General features: G+C 36.4%; 1 long non-coding RNA gene across 1 annotated transcript in view; it reads right to left on the minus strand.

The window, feature by feature from the left end:
- The window catches only part of LOC113482690, a 92,131-nt gene that overhangs the window by 47,401 nt on the left and 24,256 nt on the right, over nucleotides 1-20,474 (minus strand). The window contains exon 2 of the long non-coding RNA XR_003398904.1: nucleotides 980-1,081. This is a non-coding gene — a long non-coding RNA (uncharacterized LOC113482690). The remainder of the gene's footprint in view (nucleotides 1-979; nucleotides 1,082-20,474) is intronic.

The raw sequence follows: 20,474 nt of genomic DNA on the forward strand, positions 1-20,474 counted from the left end.
ATCCAGCATGTGGTAAGGGATAGAAATACATCCTACTAATCCTTCCATGAATGTTAATAGTTGTGTATTCTGAAAAAAGAGCTTTCAGGTTTTTTCTTCCAAATCTGTTTTTTCTCACATTTTATTTTCATTTCACTAGGTAAACCTTAATATAAATACATACCCAAATGGTATGTCAGTCTGAAGTAATTATCCATTAGATACAGACTGTATAATTATTTAAAAAAAAATAATTGTTGACCTACAGTGTTTCTAGCAATGTAATCAAATTCTTGTACTTTAAAGGATCTGCAAAAAGGTACTGAAACTTTTTACTTTTGGGTAAAAATATTTTTCTGATTAAAAAAAAAATATTCCTTACAGAGAGAAAAGTTGTTCTGTCCAGTTTTCATACTTGAAGTAGATTATACAGTAGATACAAAGAAAGTTTTCAGTACTGTCCAACAAAAAACAAGCATACAACTGCATTTCAAGTGATGATGGGATATTTTTTTGCCTTTTTGTACTATTGAAAATACTTCCTCTGACTTATTCAAATGTTCAATACTCTCTCACAGAACGTTTCTATGCTGCTCTTAGTTTTCTGAACTTTCCAAGCTAAGAAAATAGCTGCTATCAGATGCCAGTGCTTGTTCTAAATTTTATAAGGCTTGACTTATATTACTGATGAACCTTTTAAAATAGTTTTCCATGGACATTTAATCAGATAAAAAGAAACTGTTAAAACCATATAAAAATTTAAAATCTGTGGGGAACTGGGAAATAATATTTTTTTCCAAAGACCTGCTCCAAATCAAACAAATTAATGGAAAGATTCCCTGTTATTGCTATATATTGAAGTTTTTGACAGTAGGAGCTCAAATAGAAGCACGTCATGAATGCTTCTCAATTCCTCATACTGCCATGAACAATATTTTTAACAAGAACTATTCTGAAATAAGTTAAGCCTCAGGAATACTAATCTACTTCACAGACATACCTATTCCTCTAGCTCCTCTGACGTCTGCTGAAGGTGTTATGCAGATATATGTTGCAGCAGATGGTGCACAGTTCAAGTAATTGCAAGGTTCTATTTGATTTCCTAGAAGCAGAAGAATAGAAAACCATTTGTTTGTGGCTTAGTGGATTCAGCTTAGAATAAATATAGAACTACACCTTTCAAATCTACAATTTTTACTGACTAACCTTAATTAAATATAAAGGACCGCTTCCTTTTTCAAGTTTAATATTTAGTAACCAATAATTTAATGCCTGCAGTGCTTTACTAACTAGAAATACAACTCTATACTTGCATTTGGCAAGAGATATTTAATGCCAGAAAATAAGATTGAAGGAATTCAGGGTCCTGTGGGACTCTCAAATGAGCTTTCCAAATAACAGCATGCAGACATGTTTTATGAAAAAAAACAAAACCAGAAAATAACACAAAACCAAACACCACACCTCCTCACCCCCCAAGTTTTCAAACAAACAAACAAAACCACTCACTTACAAAAGAGGAATTTCACATAGTTATACCTAAAACTTGGATACAGTTGACATTGACCAAAATATATGGCCTTCATCCAGACTGGAATTATAACTTTGTATAGCTTTGGCACATATTATGGAATTAGGCTAGCTGAAAGATTATTTCATACCAGTCTTCTACTAAGTCACATCTTATATATTTAGAAAATTAAAAATGTAGTGTTTGGAAAGAATGGAGTAATCAAAGTATTCTATCTAAACAGAAACCTGGCAAAGAATGAGAATGAGGGTTGCAATTTTTCTATCACATAAGAAAGCCACACAAAATGATGTTGTGAGGACAACTGTGGACTATTTACTAAAAATGATCCACAGAGGAGAACATTAATCATGATGGTATAGAACTGCAGGGTAAAAGAAATATTTGAATTTGAAGAGTTAGTGGATGAGCTAATAAGGGAACGGAAGTGGAATCTGAATAGTGACAGTCCTACTGAAATCCTTTCCTTTGTATTTGTCCTTCTGACAGGTAATTACAATTCCATTTGTGTTCTGTCATTACTGCAACACAGGAATGTGAATTTTAAAGGGTATCTTCAAATAGTGGTTTTCCACTGAAGAGTTAAAAAAGCATTTAATTAAGAAATATGAACTGATCATAAACAAGTGATAAATGCTTAGCAGAGAACAGATTTGTTTGCAATAAAACCAACACATTAAATGGTTGTGTAAAGCACAGTGTGCGTATAGCAAAGCAACCACTTACAAAAACATATTGTAAACGTGATGAACTGTGAAATACAGAGCTACATTAAAAAACATACTATACTAAACAGTGCTAATTGGTGCTGCTGCGAATAAAATGTCTGAGTTCTTTACTGGTTTCTACAAATTAAAATAAGATTCAATTTAGTGCTTAAGGACATGGTGTAGTTGGGAACTGTCAGTGCTAGGTGAATGGTTGGACTAGATGATCTTCAACGTCCTTTCCAACCTAGATGATTCTGTGACTCAAAGCAAGAATGATAGAAAATCCTTGATAGAGTCAAAGTGACTAGCAATCATATTGTTTTGAAAATTAAATACCATAAAGAAATAAACACAATAGCTTTGAACAGGATGGGTTTATTTTATAGAGCAGAAGGCTGTGCATAGGCTGGAGTGTAACAGATGGAAATACATGTGATGTAGGTATGCAGGTGGAGGTGTATGGAGCAGATTGTCAAACACTGCTAATTTATTTTATAGAAATATTTAAAAGATGGGATAGCAAGGAGAAAGTATGTCATACTGATGGAGATACTAGTGTACCATTAATTTGCATGCAAATGTTGGCAATAATAAATTGAGTTTATCTGTGTACAACAAACATCAATCAGACTTTCCCTAGGAGAACATTAGAAGCTGCTGAGGAAAAATGTATTGAGTGGGCACAGTTGAAAATGTGATCATGTGTGGGCAAAGTCAAAATTATTAAAGGCTTGTGAAAAACAGCATCAAGTGTTATGTTACAGTGAGAGACTCTCCAATGTACAAAAGTTTGTTAGAGCTAATTCTCTATGGCCTTTGACTACAAAATCATAAGAACAATGCTCTCAAATTTACAACAGGAATATTTAGCTTATATTTCAGGAAAACTAAGTAGGAAATATCGATTAAGAAAGCTATTGAGAATACTTTAATGGGAAATAAACTCTACAGCAGGCTACCCTTCAAAGCTATGCAATCCTTAATGTTTGGGGATAAGGCCAGATAAAACCTCATTCTATGTGTAGCTGATGATGCTTTTTTTGTACTAAGGGGTCAGTTTGGCAAGGACCATCTCTTACAGTTGTGTATTCCCGTGATATGAAAAGCACTGAGCACAGCGTGTCCTGAATGCTGTAAACTTCAACTGTCTTTGTGGTAGGTTAATATTTGAGTGGTTTCTGTGCAATATTACTTCAGCAGTTAAGTAATGTATGCTTATATATGTTATACCTAATATTTTAGAGATTGGAAGCAGTAACGGATGATCTCCAGCTTGCTTCTGAAATTATCAGAAACAAAGGAATATTCTAATATATGACAATGAAAATAACCTAAAGGTAGCCCATGTTTCACATTGTTGTACCTTGAATAGTACCTAAGCAGTTTGCTTATAAAATCAAGAGCAAACAAGAGCATCCACTTCCATATGGATTTCAGGATGTCAGCTTTCTTTTGGTTTTAGGATATAATTTTGTTATAGTATTTTTAAATATTGCTTACTAGATTGTGGCAAAATATTGACTTTGTATAAAGGTCTTCAGCCAGAACCAAATAGGGTTAAAATCCAATATACAAAGGAGTATCCTAGGACATGGAGATCTTTCCAGCCTGTCAGATAGCTGAACAAACTCATTCTCACTTTGTCTAAAATAAATCTCATTCAAACTGTTCTTTGAGCACAGGGCAGAATAGCAATGGGAAGACTGACAAGGCCTCAGAGGGGCATTCAGCACAGTGTCCAAAGTACTGATGAGTGCAGAAAGCCTGTCTGAGATGCAAACTTACACACAATTGAATCAGATGTGAGAATTACATTTAGAGTGTGCAAAAAGTCGTGGAAGTGTGATTGAGGGGGATGTCACATGAAGGAGAAAAGTGCTTTTTTTTTTCTCTGGGATTTTAAGATTATACTGTTAGTGAAAAGATGTGGTGATATAGCTGAACCCTGTGCCTTTCTTGTGTTGAGATAAACTTTTGTCTTAGCAATTATACCTATGTATCTCAAATCAGAGAGCATCCTGAAGAAAAGGATGTGACAACAATTGCAACTGTAAACCCATAGGATAGTGCAAGGTGGGGTTAGTTGTGAAGGTGGAAAGAAGAGTAGAGTTGACTGAGGAGCAGAGCACAGGAGAAAATAACTCAGGAAATGCTGGATTAATTCGTCAAACCCCATGCTGCTCTCTCTTGAGTCATGTTTCTCTTGTTTCTTTGTGGTCTTCTCTATATGTAACTAATCAGTCAGCTTCTCTGCTTGGACCATTTATCCTGGTCAGCAGCCAAAAGAGCTCTGAGCACCCGCTCAGTAATATCCCAACTAATATTTTCACAGTTGGATAAACTATGCTGCATGAAAACCTTCATCCTCCCTTTTATAAACACTTGGTATTTTCTGTCTTAACCAGGTACTGCTTGTTCCTTCACTCTGTCTTGGATGCCTGTGGCTTATAAATTATGCAGACATTTACCAGTACATGGGCAAAGAGGACTATTGATTAAATCTCTCTTTGAAGATGGGGGAAATGTAGACTAAGTGTCAAAGGCTAAGAGGAGTTTATCTAAAATTTTCTGTTCTGCAATTTATTTAGATTTTTTTTTTAAAGGCACAAATATAAGGCTCTTTTTTTCTCATAAAGATCTTGTTCTACCTTCATGAAAACAGATAGAACATCCCTACTGTTGTTGAATAGAGTGACAAAATGAAATCCATATATCCTCATGACAGGAAAGACAGAACAGCCACTACCTTGAGAAAGTATGTGTTAACCACACTGCCATCTCAACTAGCTTCTCCTGGCATTGCTTAATGAGGAAGGCAGAGGCATTTTTTAAAAGGCAAATCACCTTTGAGGATCTGATCTAATTAATCTCTTGTGCTTACTTTATCATATAGTGATCTCATACCACTCTTGGCTGACTGGATAGGTCATTACTTTGCTGCACTGCCAGGGGATGACCATTACATTTATATCTCTGTCTCAAACATGGCTGATGATATAAGACCAACACCACCAAATCTGACATCCTTTCACTTTTCAATTGCCTAGGATCTTTAATAGGAATTTGTTGCTGAAAGAAAAAGGCCAAGAAAAGCTCAGCTGAGTCAGAACCTCCAAAATTTCTGACCTGCCTTCTATCTGCGTTTTAATCTATTATTTTCAGTTACCTATCAACACAGTTGATACTGTTTAAATGCATGATAGTGTCCAGAAATCAGATATATTTTCCTGCAACTCAGAAACTTATGGAGTCATATACTAACAGAATGGATCTCTATTTGAGCTTTCTGATACTGGAAGTTAAATACATTTATGGTTCTATGTCACTCAGTTTCATAAATCTTCTTCCTTTATGTCACTTATACATGTAAACACTGCGCTTCTAGACTTGGATCCATAATTCAGCAGGAATGAGAAGTAATAATCACAAAAGTGGGTGCCATACTTTTGTACAGACCTCTGTTGCTTCTTTTCATCTTAAGAGATTGACCCAAAACACATTCTGTGATCTGAATGATTCTACTGGTAATCAGGAAAACAGATTCCAGTAGCCAGTCTTTGATGGGATGGGAATTACACCAGGGGGAATCCTGCCTCTATCTTCTTTACACCAACATATAAACCAGACACTGATTTCTTTTTGGCAGGAATCAAACAGAAGGCAGTATGTTGAAATCTTTTAAACAAAAAATCTATTTATCTTTAATGAAGTGGTATGTGGAGGAAGACATTGCTATTCCAAAATCTTGTCCGTCGTGTTGCTGCATGCTTTTATATATGGAATTTTCTACTGCTTAAATGTAACATTGAACTGAATTTATTCAAAATACCGAAGCAAAATTCAGGCCTGTTGTTTGAAGAAGAGATTGTTTGATAAGAAAGCATTATGGAATACTCTAGCCTGAATAAATGCATCAAGGTTGGTTTATGGTAATACAAGTTGAAAAAATATTAGGATGAAATGTAGACAGCTGCTTACAGTTAAACTCTGGAAAAAAAAAATACAGATTAACAAATGAACTGGTATTATCCTACATGAAAAAGCATTACTTGATATTTATTCTAGGTTTGTTCATTGATATTCATGTTTATTCAAGCCCTTGCTTAAGTAAGCAATAATAATACAAGCACCCTGGTCAAAGAAAAATGTATGCATTTTTCCTCTAAAGAGGTCATTGTCAAGGCCAAGAAAATTAAATCTTCCCTACTTTCTTGCATTGTGCCTGTCAAATGCAAATTTTATTTGCTTACTGAGGTGAAATCTCTCTTTAAACAAATCTGTCATAACCAAGACAATAGGTTCCCTCAGGGGAAAATGGGGTGAGTAGATACAAATTTCATAAGAAAGAAAAGTTAATGCCATAAATATTAGCAGGGGTAATTTTTGCTGGAGGAGACACTGGGTATCTTCTCCATTGCTACTATGTTCTGAGGTCTCTGATCTTAGCTGGCAGAAGCATTACAAATCCCAATCCAAAACCAATGGAGCTTGATAAACTTCATAGTGCTGAGGATACACTTTTAGAGCAGCCTAAAGAGGAAATATCTGTATGGGCAGGACATAAACAGTCACAGGTTGGCCAGACCTTACTTAGGTAATTGCATTAATCCAAGACTTGCCTACTAAACCTTTCTTCAAAACCAATCAGGTACTATCAAGCTCTTTACCTATTTTTAAACCCCCACTGAAATACCAACCTGTTTACTTGAAATAATAGAATTCATAGAAAGTGATCTTAAAAGGTTTTAATAACAACATAGAAATGTTTTGCCCAAAATAACCGTTTGGAGATTTTATACAGTTAAGATCATAGAAACAAACTGTAATTGCTGGGATCCACATGATAGCATAGGCATGTTTTTGTGGTTGGGACATAAGTGAAGATTTCAATTTAAAAAGGCTAAGCATGGTGTTTTGGGTTTTTAGAAATGACAAATTACAAAACTGCAGGTATTATATTTCCATCCAAATCTTTTTATATATCTGTAAGATCTTTCATTCAGGATTGGCAATACCATAACAAAAAGTAAAAAACACAACAAAGTTGTACATTCTGCACAAAAGAAGGGAGCTGAGCCAATGCCTTTTGTTGTTTCTATATGCCCATGCATGACATTCAATGGTAATTTCTGACTGCATTAATCACAGGATGCTGTGATTCTCTCCATGTTACTGGAAGAAAAATCCCTCTCTTCACAAACTGTTTTATGTTAAAAGTTTTCTAATGGATGTTGTGTCACCCCTGTATTATTCCTGTCCTATTCTCTGAAACTTCTAGGTTTTTTTAGTTAAGACCCAAAGGGCTGGAACATTCTTATAAATCCAGTCCTGAATGGAGGTCTGAAGTCAAGTGTGTTAACGCAGAGAGGCCCTGGGGATATTGAGTGAAGCTGCTGTAACACCTAGGGTCCTATTCTGCTTCTCAGCTCCTTCTGGAGAATATCTGCTCAGGCTGCAGATAAGGCAAAACACATGCTTTTGCAAGCTGCCCTCCTTCCTAGTGCACAGGACAGAAAGACTAAGCAAATGCTCCACAGGAACCATTATATGAAGAAAAACTTCTCTTAGCTTAAAACACTTCATCATGAACAGGGAGCACACCTTATCCAACCGACATAAGCAGCAGCTTGATATAAAAGGGCTGGTTAAAACAGTGTTAGCTCTAAAGGAAGAAATGGTCAGGTTTGAAAGATAAATGCCAGTCTTGTGCTGCCTATGCTGTCATGACAGCACAGATACCATATCAGGCTAATACCCAATTATCTGACTAGCTTTTTATGTAGGTTCTTGAGTTTTGCCATGGCTACATAGCCAGTAATGCCCAGGTCAGTGTGGCTGTGCTTCTGCCTCCCTCTCATCTTCTGTAACATACTGTTCTTCTCAGATGGCTTCCAGAAAAAGAGAAATGGTAGCACAGATATAAGCAGGAATGAACCATGCTGAAAAATGTTTTGTAATAAAAGCATTGGAGTCCTGTACTTATTAAAGAATTTATGCTGACTCTGCTACTGTGGGCAGTAGCTGGAATAAAAATATTCATTTTTGCACAAATAGGATAAAAGGGATAGTGACAGATGAAAATAGTAGAGCATTGTGTAGAAAAATGTGAGGGTTTGGAAATTTTCTTATCCTTCCAAATGACCTGGCCAAGGAGTGAAGGAAATACCCTGCACTGACAAACCAATTGACCCAGTGCATCTTTGCATATCTAATTTCCTGGATACCGTGGCTTGACGGGGGACGGTACGGCTGCGCTGTGACAGTGCTGCTGGGTAGACTTCTGCAGTTCCTCTGCCATGTGAAAGGGAGCACATGTGCTACAAAATTGAGTATTGCTCAGACAATCTACCTCCCTAAGCAAATCGATGCCTGCCTGCACTTGAAATTCCTGGTTTTGTTTTGTTAAAGGATCAGAAGCCAAGAATTATAGTTAGCATTCTCTAAAATCTTTCCCCTGCTTGTCCACAAAAGTGGGATTTTGCTTTTTATTTCAGTTTCATAGCACAGTAACATTTATTTTCAGCTTCACTACTTACAGTAACAGTAGATATATAAACTGGTTTTCAGTGGATTGGTAGATAAAACAAGGCTCTTTTAATAATATATGATTAATGGAAGGCAATTGCTCAGCTTGAAGTACTTCTGTTGGTGGAACATCTGTGCTGAGTGCAACAGCTCTAACATGTACATCATCAGTGTACAGTAGAATAGTACAGACTCATGAAGAATTATTTGTAAAGCCTGTTCACCAAATATATCACCCTGAGTGAGGTCCTTTGTCGAAAAACGCTTCCAGCTACTATAAAAGTATTCAAATAAAATAAAATTCTTTTATGTGTAAGGGAAATATCTGGATCCCATCCATGAATGGCTGGAAACAGTGAACTGTATATTACCAGTGTCAAATATCAAGGATCCAACATTAAGTAAATGCTCTTTCTATGTATGGAAGAGTCCAAGCTTTATAGAAGAGTTAAATATTTAAAATGTTGATCCTACTACCTTTATTGGGGTGTTAAATATACTTGATAGCGTCAGAAAAATTGCATATCACATGTTGTGGAGTAAATAGAAGAATGAGCTAGTATTTTTCTGACTCAAAATACGAAACCAGATTCCAGGGCAGATTATGACTTTTAAAAGGAGGTTCACTGTGAATGGAAGAAAAGGAGCCATGGCAGAGCAGGGTTCCCAGGAGAACTGTAGCTGAGTCAAGTTTCTTCTTCTAGAGACTGTAGAGTTAAGAGGGTGAATAGAGGAGCACAAGATCTGATCACCCCTCCACCCTAACACATTGCAATATGCACAAATTTTTCTCTGTCCTTGGTTTCAGTTTGAGCTAATTACCCAAATTATCTTTCTGGATAGTTCATTTTAGTGCAAGGCAGAAGGAATTCATAAATACTAGATGTGATATTCATTGTTTTAATAAAAGTTTCAAGTGGAGATAAAAGTTCTGTTTGCTTTGGAAAGCCGCCACAAGCAAAGTTTATTTTCTACTTCAGTGCCAAGTCGAACTACAAATACAGACAGCAATTCTCTTTACTGTGACCACAAAGCACATAAACCTTTGAGCCAGCTAAGGGAAGTCCCTATTTGTGAAAATTAATGTGAACATTTCCATTTATGCAGTCTATACACATTTTCTTGTGTTTCTAATACAGACCTCTCCTCCAGGATTTTAGAAATATATCAATATCATGAAACTGCAACCCTGCCTTTATACATAAAAAGGTCTAAAGGCTGGAACGTGACTAAAAGCTGGTGGCAAAGGTGTCACTAATATCTGCAGCTTTGGCATATGGTTCTTTATCCCCTTGAATCTAACTGTCAGTGTTCCCATTCCTCCTGTGGGCTGACACAGGACCACTGTGCTGCTGTACCCCAGTGAGTTTAGATTTGAAGAAAGAGTAAGTCAGAGGTAGGAAACAGGGGGTTGGGGTTTTTTAGTGTGTTGATAATCAATTGTGACTATTCTCTCTCATCTTTCTGTGATGAAAAGGACAGTGAGACAGCCCAGCTTGTGTCCTCTCAGGCAGCTCATTCCTATGCATGATTTTAATATGCTGTGAAAAATACTTGGTGTGCTCTCTGTGTATTTAATTATTTTGATTCTTCAAATCTTTTATTCCCCCTGATGCACGCTTTTATGAATCTTTCATCAGCTTCATTTTTCAAGAAAGCTTCTTACTCTCTGACATGGGCATGTGCTTCCAGCGTTGGTAATAGCACAGTCTTTGTAAATGTAATATCCAGCCTTTGGCTTACAAACAAATCTATTTTTTTCCAAAATCTTAAACCTATATGCAAATAAATAATTCACTATATTTAATAGCAGTGGTAAAGTTATACAATGTTTAACACAAACACAAAATGTTCAGCTTGTATATAGTTTATCTGTCATTTGGAACTTTTTCTTGTTGCTTGTAATTTCAGTGTCACTTCTAGAAACACCAATATCTTCCAGAATAACTTTAGCTTTTGGGGAAAATGGTGTATTTTATTTATTAAAAAATTCTGGTTTTATTTGCAAAACTATAAATGAGAGTACACACAAGCATAAGGGAATGTTTTTGTCTACTGGTAAATGTCTCCCTAGCATCATAATTTATCCTCCATTAAGGCTTTCCTTAAAAAGATTATGCATCTGCCTAGGAAGATTGTAGATAACTTTCCAGTTTCTACACAGTTATTGGAAAGAAGATATCCTCTTGCTCAACGGTCCCTAAAGCAACCTATAATGAAGGAAAACTCAAAGTGCTGTCTCACCTGGGAAATGCCGTGACAGCTGTGATGTCTGAGGGGCTGTTGCGTGAGCAACTCTTCATTTGCCGCTGCAGAGAAAGATTTCACAGCATGTTTCAGTGATACTGTATTCCTTTTCAAACTCCTTTCTTCTGGATTCACACAATATCTGCCTGCAAAATCCTACAGTATAATAGTAGGTAATATATTGGACAAGAATAATTTCAATTTATTATTTGTCAAAATAAAATAATTATGATGTTGATATTAGAAAGTGACTTGGGGAATGTTATGAGCTTGATAAGAGAAATATCTGTATTAATTTTCTTACACTAATCCACAAATTAGCAAGTATTTAATCTAGAATTTTACCACTGAAAATCTTTCTGAAATGTATTTTGCCCTGCAGTGTCTGCTCTGTGGCTAGAAATTTTTGCCCAATCCTTCTCATCTTGATTTCAGTAGTGAAGACCATATTTCAGTGTAAGCAACCAGTTACTGATTGTGAAGCAGTTTATTTGCAATATTTGTCCAGATTTTTGAGGTTTCCTTTCCTAAACATTAAGGCAAGCTTTAACTTTGGAAAAGTTCCATAAACCATTAGAGTGAAAGATTTTACAGATGAATGTGAAGGACTTCTGAATTTCAACCTGGTTGTTTCTTTGCTATTTTGGTTTTTATGCATTTATTATTTTTTTTTCCTAAAATAATGACTTGGTATGTCAAAAGAAGTGTTTGAAGGCATCTGTCATTATTTCTGGAAATTCCATAGGATTCTTTACCAAAATTAAAAGTCACAGAGATATGCCTGTTCTTATGAGCACTTTCATTATCCACAAGCTGGTGTTTTCCAATTAAAAAAAAATGCTTTTTGCAGAAGCTTCTGTATGCCCTCCCAGTGTGAGATGCACCCTCTTCTCCATTGGTCCTTACCACTTGTTAGCAAAATCAACTGTAGCCATAGTAAAGACCGTGTTAAAGATAAAAGTTGAAATTACTTGCATTTTATATTTCATTTTATGATTCCCATTTTTATTCTTTATCAGCCATTACATTTTCTTGAGTATGCCAGGACACAGGCTTTTATTTAATGTTCCCAATAAATGGCATGGGCTTCTGCTTCTTAAGATTGAATAGAAATATTTCGAAAGTCCTTCCTGTCTTGCTGAGTGTGAGGTTGTGCAGCTGTAAGGAAAGCCAGAAAAGGTTTAATTCATAACATTTGTGCATTTTTTCATAGAATTTTGCAGATGTTCCTTTCTGGTGTGGCTTTTTTATTTGGCTTTGCCTCTGCTTTGTTCTCATATTTCAAATTTCAGTATGAAGTAATAAATGACTGTGGTATATGGAGAATTTACAGATGGATCATGATTTCTCTTTTCTTTTTCCATAATGTTTTGGAAAAGTCATATTCCATTTAACTTCTAACAAAATTCTTTAAAAATACCAAGATCATTAAGACTTTATTGGTACACTTTCCACTAAAGATGAAGTGAAAAACATAGACCACTGATAACAAGAAAAATCAGTGTTTTTTTCAACGAGTCGGAAGCACTGAAAATGGCTAGTGAATTACTAAAGCAAAAACTGATGAGCGGAGTGCCTTAGGGGGCAGTGCCTTATCAAAACATTCAGTTACATTGTGCTTCCCATTGTCTCTGTTCAAAGTATTATATACTTCACAGGTTTTCTAAAATGAGACTTTCACTGGGATTAGGTAGTCAGAGACTGCTAAATTCTCTGGCCCCCTCTGCAGGCATGCAGAGCTCAAGAAACAATGCAAATGTCATTCTGTGTCTACAATGGGACAAAATGGGGGGGAAAAAAAAGAGCCTCCATGCAGGCACATAGACCCACCTCCATTCTCCATGTCACAAAACCATGAAGCCTATTAACTTGGTGCTGATGTGTAGGAGGAGAGAATGAGACTGCAGATTTCCCTGCAACAAACCCTCTCAGGCAAATGGGAGCAAGGGCAGCAGCTGTGACAAACTGGAATCCCCACTGGTGACTACCCTGTGTGGTCAGTACAGGGTGTCCAGGGGCTGTACTATTTAACCTATAAAGGGATCACACCTGCATATTTTCCCGGCAGTAATCGAGACCTGCTAACGCAGAAGTGCCAGACACAACTGAGACTAAATGTGACTGACATGTAGACAGCATAGGCTTTCTTTGTGATGGTGGCTAAACACTAAATAAAATAGGGTACCATCCACTCCTGGTTTTATGTCAGACATACAGACACCTACAGATGTAAGATGACTTCAGTATTCTTCAAACTGATTTTCTCTCAAAGACATACAAAAGATCTCTCTCCTCTTCTCTGTTCCTCACACACATACAGCTATGCTGCTTCTTTCTTCCTCTGGAGTGATACCAGGAGACAGTTTGAAGTAATTTCCAGTATTTGGAATAAACAGAGCTTGCACAGATAATGAGACAATGCTAGCACAGCATAAGGTTTGGTAAAAAAAAATACCCAGCATGTTGAGTTCTGAAAATAATAGATTTTGTATTAAAGAGGAAAAATGTGATGAAGAGTTAAAAGCACTACATATAATAGTGTCAGTTACTGAGCTGTTGATTTTTCCTGCAGAAAGTCTATCCCATAGGAATGTGTCATACAGTTATAAAGACGTACAGAGCACGTAGTGTTTTTTAAAATTCTAGTTGGCTATTTTTTCTCTTGGAGAAATTTTGCCTTGCTGGGTATGAGCGCCACAGGTTCTTACCAAGATCCCCCTCTTTTTCCAGAAAGTGGACTGTGTTGACTAGTATTAACAAGCACCCCTTTATACCTTTCCTTCAGAGAGAACAAGGATTCTTTTGAGCTCTGTAACGAAGGTTTGTTCTTCCTGAAATTTACACATTGGGCTAATCTCTGCCCTGGCTTGCAGCACTGCGACCCCATTGAGCAAGTTCAGTGGGGTTATGTGGGGATAACTGAAGCTGACCTCCTGACTGTCATTATAATAAACAGAAAATGAATTTTTTTTTTCTTACTTGGTTTATGAAGGTCCATTTTCATTGATTTTTTTTAAAGCTACATCTTAGGAACTTCATATTCTGAGCATACCAGTAGCGAATCTTAAAAGCATGTTGTTGATATAAAGCAATTATATTTTATTAGATATTCTGGAGTACGCCAGAAACAAATCACTTTTCTCTCTGTAATATGGGAATAGTACTGCAACAGAGTCCAGAAAAGCCTGTAGCACTCGCACTTCATGTGTACCTTGTGAGCTGGCTCTGGCCTCTCATTAGGAACTATAGATATTTCCTCTTTTGTAAGATGTTCTTGAGCCAGCGCAAAAGAGTGAGGAAATTTGAAAGTAAGAACTTCAGGCAAAATGCATCCCTAAAAGACAGAAGTTAATTTTTTTTTGTAAGACAACTGTTCTTTTAATTTATTTTTTCATTACATTTTCTGTAAATACCTATATCTTCTCCAGTACATGCAGCTGTGTATGAAAGTATACGTACACACCCAAAGAGGCATTCACTGGGAGGTGTGTCAGGCGAAACATGACCTCCTCACCTGCAGCAAAGATGGATATTTTGTGTCATTGGCTTTGTGCTGCAGCACTTTTTTTAAAACAAACAAAACTGGTGCCTTTCTGAGTCATTTTGCACAACAGGAGGCGTTATATTTCAAAATGCTTTTTTAAACCCAAATCATACTGTCCCTTGCTTCCCTCTCTCTCCCCCTCCCCCTTCAACCTTATGCTACTGAGTTGTTTTAGTTTTCACAGGTTTCAATTTATGATTTATTATTTCCTGAATATCTCTAGATTCCTTTTAGAGAAAAGTTCTGATGTGTCCTTACAAAGACTTCTGGAATCTACTTAGACCTGCTCCATTAAAATCCAGCTGTAAATAAAATGCATCATTTCTCACTTCAAACAGGTAGCTTTCTATATTGGAAAGACATGGTCACATACAGTACCCATGTAACCAGGGTCTAGTAAGAAAACAAGTTATTTATTTTTGCTATTTCCACACAGATATCCAATTGTGTGCTCTGTGGGTCTTAAATGCATGTCCTTAGGGGGCACTTAAGTATCAGGGGAATTATTCTTATGCAAAGCAATAGCTCAAGAAATGTAGTAATTCCAAAATGTGCTCTTAATGCTTTTCTCTGATAAGGTCAGCAATGTAATAGGAACTACACAGACAGAAGGGAAACTGTGGAATTACAGAAAGAAAAACAGATCAATTCAACATGTAAATTGTATGATTAAGCAGGCATTGACCTTGCTAAGATTTGTTATAGACTTTTTCTTTCAATTGAAAATTTATTCCTTGTTTGTGTCTCTACTTCTTCACAAATTATCAGCTTTGCTGAAGAGTATGTCAGGGAGGATCTGTCTTCATGGATAACTCCTGAGAATTGGGAGCTGGATAGAAGGAAATCCAAAACCCCCTAGCTTGCATGCGTTGAAGTGGCAATAATATTGTCTGGAGACTGCCAAAAGAAATGGAACCAGAAGAGGACAAAATGAAGAGAGGCAGTGATGGATAGATGAGAGGGAGTTATTTATGGCTCTAAAAGCATGATGAAATCTTAACTAGATGCAAGACAGGCAGAGCTTGTGAGGAGGATGCCATTAGACAAATAAATGTCATAAAATTACAGATGTCCTGTGTTCCACTGCATGAGCTAGTCCTGTTAATCCTTGGCATGTCTTTTCAGATAGTAACGAGTATTTCATTAAATCCTGCTTATAGCTGATGCTGAGGCTGTGGAAATAAAGTGTACATGGTGGCAAAAGAGTTAGAACTTTCAATTTGAGTGTGTATCTGAGAGCACGTAAGCCCTTAGTTTTATAGTTTTTGTTGTTTTAGTGAAGACCACATTGAATGTTTATGGATGGACTTCCTTAAGTTCATTTTCTTTCTTGACATCAACATTTAGAAGTATGTGCCTCTTTCCATCAATACTGTTGTACATTGGCCTAGACAAAGGAAGATCAATTCTCCTTTGATTCTTTTTTTCTAATCTATTAAAAATATTCAGTTATTTGGTTTGGCAAATCATTTCATTTGTTTTAGTCTTTGTAGTGGGTGATCTCTACTGAACCACTTTATTTTGCTCTGAGGCCATCCTGATTAGTATTACAGACTGTCTAACGTTTGGGATTCTACAAACATTTGCTACCTGGAGCTGTTCGAGTTGCTCAGACAGCTTTCCAGACCCACACAGACAAAAGTTCCATTGAAATGAATAGCTCTATTCATTTGTGAAAAGGAGGGAAAGGACCGAGCAAAATTTTTAAAGAGGTCTCAGTGCATTTATATAGCTCCTACAGAAGTCAGCAGCTTCAGTTATAGAACAAACCTTGCTATCCTAATTGTTAGAGTGCTTTAGCCATTTCTTAATTGCTCCCTCTGGACTTCTTTACCTCCTGTCAGGGATCTTTTCTAAGTGTCTCTTACTAAAACACTGCCAGCACATGGCAGAAAAAGTGAAGAACAGGTCCAGGCTTCTAAACTCCTACATACATGAGGAATTTTAGTAACAGAAATAATCTCAGAAAAGTAAATGGGATTCACTATGCAAGTAAATTACCTACATGCATGTTTGTAGGATTAGACCTAAGACATTTTTTATTAGTTGAAAGTTTTTATGTTTTTTTGCTTCTTGCAGGCTTTGAATTTTTAGCCAGAACTGCTGATTTGGCATCTCTGGAATCACAGTGACTAAAATAAAGGAAGAAATATGGGTGACAGCAACAGTTGTTCTAACCTACTAGTTTTGGTGCAGTTGCAAAAAATGTAACATTGTCACTAGCATTCCTCAGTTTCAACCAAGTGAAACTTCACTGGTTTGTTGTTTTGTTTTTTGTTTTTTTCAAACTGGGATTTTGTTCTAAATATGATGACATTTCATTCCTTTGAACAAATAGCAAACCTATATGTATCTGTCCTATTAGAAATGTATCCACTAACTGAAAAAATATACACTTTTCCAGTTATTTGTTTCCATTTTCACAAAGTGTTGAGGCACAACTGAAAGGGGATTTCTTTTCTTTTATAAAAGCATAAATCTGGGTTTACTATGTCTTTTGCCCTGACATAGATCCACATTAGCCACAGAAGCCAAAGGATACATCCCAGTAAAGTAGACTCAAATCTGGCCAGTGTGATGGGTTTCTGGAGACTTAGTCTTATTACTAGTCTTATTACTCTTTAGATTTCCTGTGCTATTCCTTCATCCTCATCATCTCCTTGACAACTTTTGCCTTCCCCTGGCTAGGTTCTTTCCTGTTGCAGTCTAAGGTACCGCTGCCAAAATCATCACCAAAATCTTCTATTCAAAATACTTTTTCTTTCAGCATCTTGAACCCATTCGTTGACTTCCCACCTCCTCCTCACATCGTACTTGTTTTTACCTTCAAGATGCTGCACAAAACAGAATTTGCTTTGGCCTACCCTCTTTTTCTTCCATTTCCTTTTCTGTTTCTTAATATCTCATTACTGCTCCCTTTGCCTACCCCTCCCTGGCTTAGATTTGTTGCTTACCATCCCTGATTCTTGGAAATTCAATGAAATACAGTGGGAAGAAATCATAACTTTTTGCCAGTATACAGTTGTCTCTTTTGTTTTTAAATGCAGTTCTTTTTTACAGTCTTCCTAAGGAAAGCTCTTCACCCTCTGGTAACTGAACTTCCAAATTTTTTGTCTGGCTTGCATGAACTCAGTTGTAGGATCTTTGGGACCGTTGTTTTAAAGTTTTGAATAGCTGTGTGAGTATTTATGATACCACAGGGATACTGGAAGCATAGGCAGTGAATGTGAGATGACAGACTAAAGAGGAATATCGGTGTTAAAATTCAGCACGTCATCTTGATCTCATTTCCCAAGCCATTGCTGCAAAGTAACAGTGAGCCTGGCCTGCCTTCCTTTCACATCAACATGTATCAGGCAGACTTCTAGTGAGATGACTAAAGGGATGCTGGGGATGCTGGTTAGGTGAAAGGCAGTCTGTGGTCGTACCACCTGTTCCAGGCACGGATGAGGACAGTTTACACCCTGTCACTGCTCCTTGCCTCCTGCTAGCTGAGATCACCACCCTTCCAGCAAGTGGTCGACTGTGTGATTAACCAGATCAGTCTGGGCTTGGTGTGCAACACCTTTCACAATTTTTGTGTCAGTAGGATCAGATGTGACTACATCTTTGATATAATACCTTGGAGATCTGTTACTTTTGTCAGCGTTTCACTGTTTAATCTTATATTTCAAGGGGAGATGTTAGCCTTTTATGTACAATAATCACAAGAAGCCAGTTTCTTTTAACTTGTTGAGCAAGCTTGACAAGATGGAAAATACATACAGCAAATTTTAATATCTGTTTTTCCCTGTGTCAGAACAACTTCATGATTCTTTAGTTCTGAAGTAAACAGTAATTAGCAGCAGGGACATATCTTGTACAGAGACAGACTTTCCATACATAAAAAGATCCGTTCTGGGAAATTTAAACCTTTGGTAACACTATCGTGATTAGTAGAAGCCTTTAATAGAAGGTAATAAAGCATAACTGGGAGTGACTGACTGAATATTGCTCTCTTCAGCCAACAGCTGTTTATAGAATATCCTACAGCTACCCTCATATAGGTAGCTCGTCTTTTGGACTGGTCCTTGTAGTCATAGTGCAGCCATGTGCAACTCTTCAGGAGAGCAGTGATACCTTTAAATGATTCAAATAAATATTTGCTGATGTGTTTAAGTCAGCAAATTACCTCCTTTTTTACAAACCTACACACTTCAGTGTGAGACCATATAAAGAACCTTAATTTTGTCGAGATGACAACTTTTGGCAAACTTTATTGTATTATCAGTGTTATCAATATTATCAGTTATCAGTATTATCAATATAGCTAAATGAGAAATGACCAGATAATGTAATGTCATGCACAAGCCATTGTTGTTTTATTGATGAAGACTTATGTGTTTCTAGGCTATATTTATAACAAGATGTAAGTTTTTTTGCTAATTTCTTCAAAACATACAGAAAGAAATTTCTTGGAACTAGACACAGTGCCTTTAGTGAGGCCAAGACTTTACCATAGTAGGCAATGTAATTGAAGTCATTGGCAGATTAAGTAGAACTATCACTTTTTTGCACAAGATTTATTTAATTTATAGGATGTATACTTTCGTTGTAGTTGAATGATTGCCATTTCAGAGCGAGGTTGTTAGACTAATGCTAGGTATCTTGAAGCAGAATCATATTTTAAAATACTGTTTTTAATGGATTATTGATTTAAGTGTCTCAGCATGTGTGCAATATACTCTTCAATGTTACTAAAGCAATTTTTACCTGGTTTGTGGATCATAGCTTTTTAATATGTAGTAAATTCCTTTAACAAGCTCTTCCAAGTTCTGTCTCTTCAAACCAACAGACATAGGTTTGAAATGCACGTTATGTCATTTGAAAGGGTTTTCAGAATAAATCTTTAAGAAAATAACTTTTATCTGTCCTTTGAATTTCTCTTGTGTAGAGGTCAGTCCAGGAAAGGCAATCCTGCATAATGGAATTCTAAGAAATTAAAAAAAGCCTCTATGTAATGTTGTTTGAGTATCAAATGTCAGAAATATATATTTCTGTGTCTCCCTTTGCTAAAAAAGAAATAGATAACTAAAGCTAGGCAGATAAGATAAATAATGTGATTCAAAGGCATTATCAGACATGGGGCTTTTTTTCAGTAGACTTAGTATAGCTTTAAAATGTCCAGCAACTAAATATAACTGGTGAGGCAGTACAGTATGTGAAAGATATGAAAAGGCACCTGATAAAAATCAATATATGGAACTTTGATTTAAGGTATTCTTTCCTCATATATTTGGGTGCTTATGTATTGCACTTTATGATTTTCTCTTATGTGTATGCCAGTTGTCTGACAAAAGGTCTGAAAGGTTAATTTCCAGAATCTTCTTATTGTTAGTATTAGTATTTTGACATAGCTGTTAGAAACATTCTACAAATCCTATCTTTATGGTACTGAGTTTCGTAAAAGAGAGAAAGATACAGCTTTAGTTTGCCAGTAGGCAAATTTACCAAAGACTGAAAGTGATAACTTTGTCCAGATCTTAGGCTCGACAACAAAAATTCTAGAGCACTAATGACCAAAAAAAAATCAGTTTTACCAATAAGACTTAATTGAGATTACCAGTGCATTAAGAAGAATGATAGAGAAAGATAATAATCGAATCTTGAATACTAAGTATGAGTTGTTTGACTTTGTGCTTCCTCTCTTGAAAACAGTTCACTGCTAGTTTACATTCCAGACCTCCATGAGGAGACTTCCCATTTTTTAATGTCCTTTTTTTTTTTTTTTTATACCCCCCTTTCTTTTCCTTTCTTTCCATAAGTATCTTAAAAGTACAGCACTAAATATGGCCACATTTGTAGAATGTATTTTACATTTGATCAGATCCTCTAAGCTGCAGAGAATGGGAGACTGCTTTGCAAAGTCTGTTTCCACTCAAGGATTCCAGCCTCTAGT

Source organism: Athene cunicularia (genome assembly GCF_003259725.1).
Source record: "Athene cunicularia isolate RWA chromosome 8 unlocalized genomic scaffold, athCun1 chr8_part1, whole genome shotgun sequence".
NCBI lineage: Eukaryota > Metazoa > Chordata > Aves > Strigiformes > Strigidae > Athene > Athene cunicularia.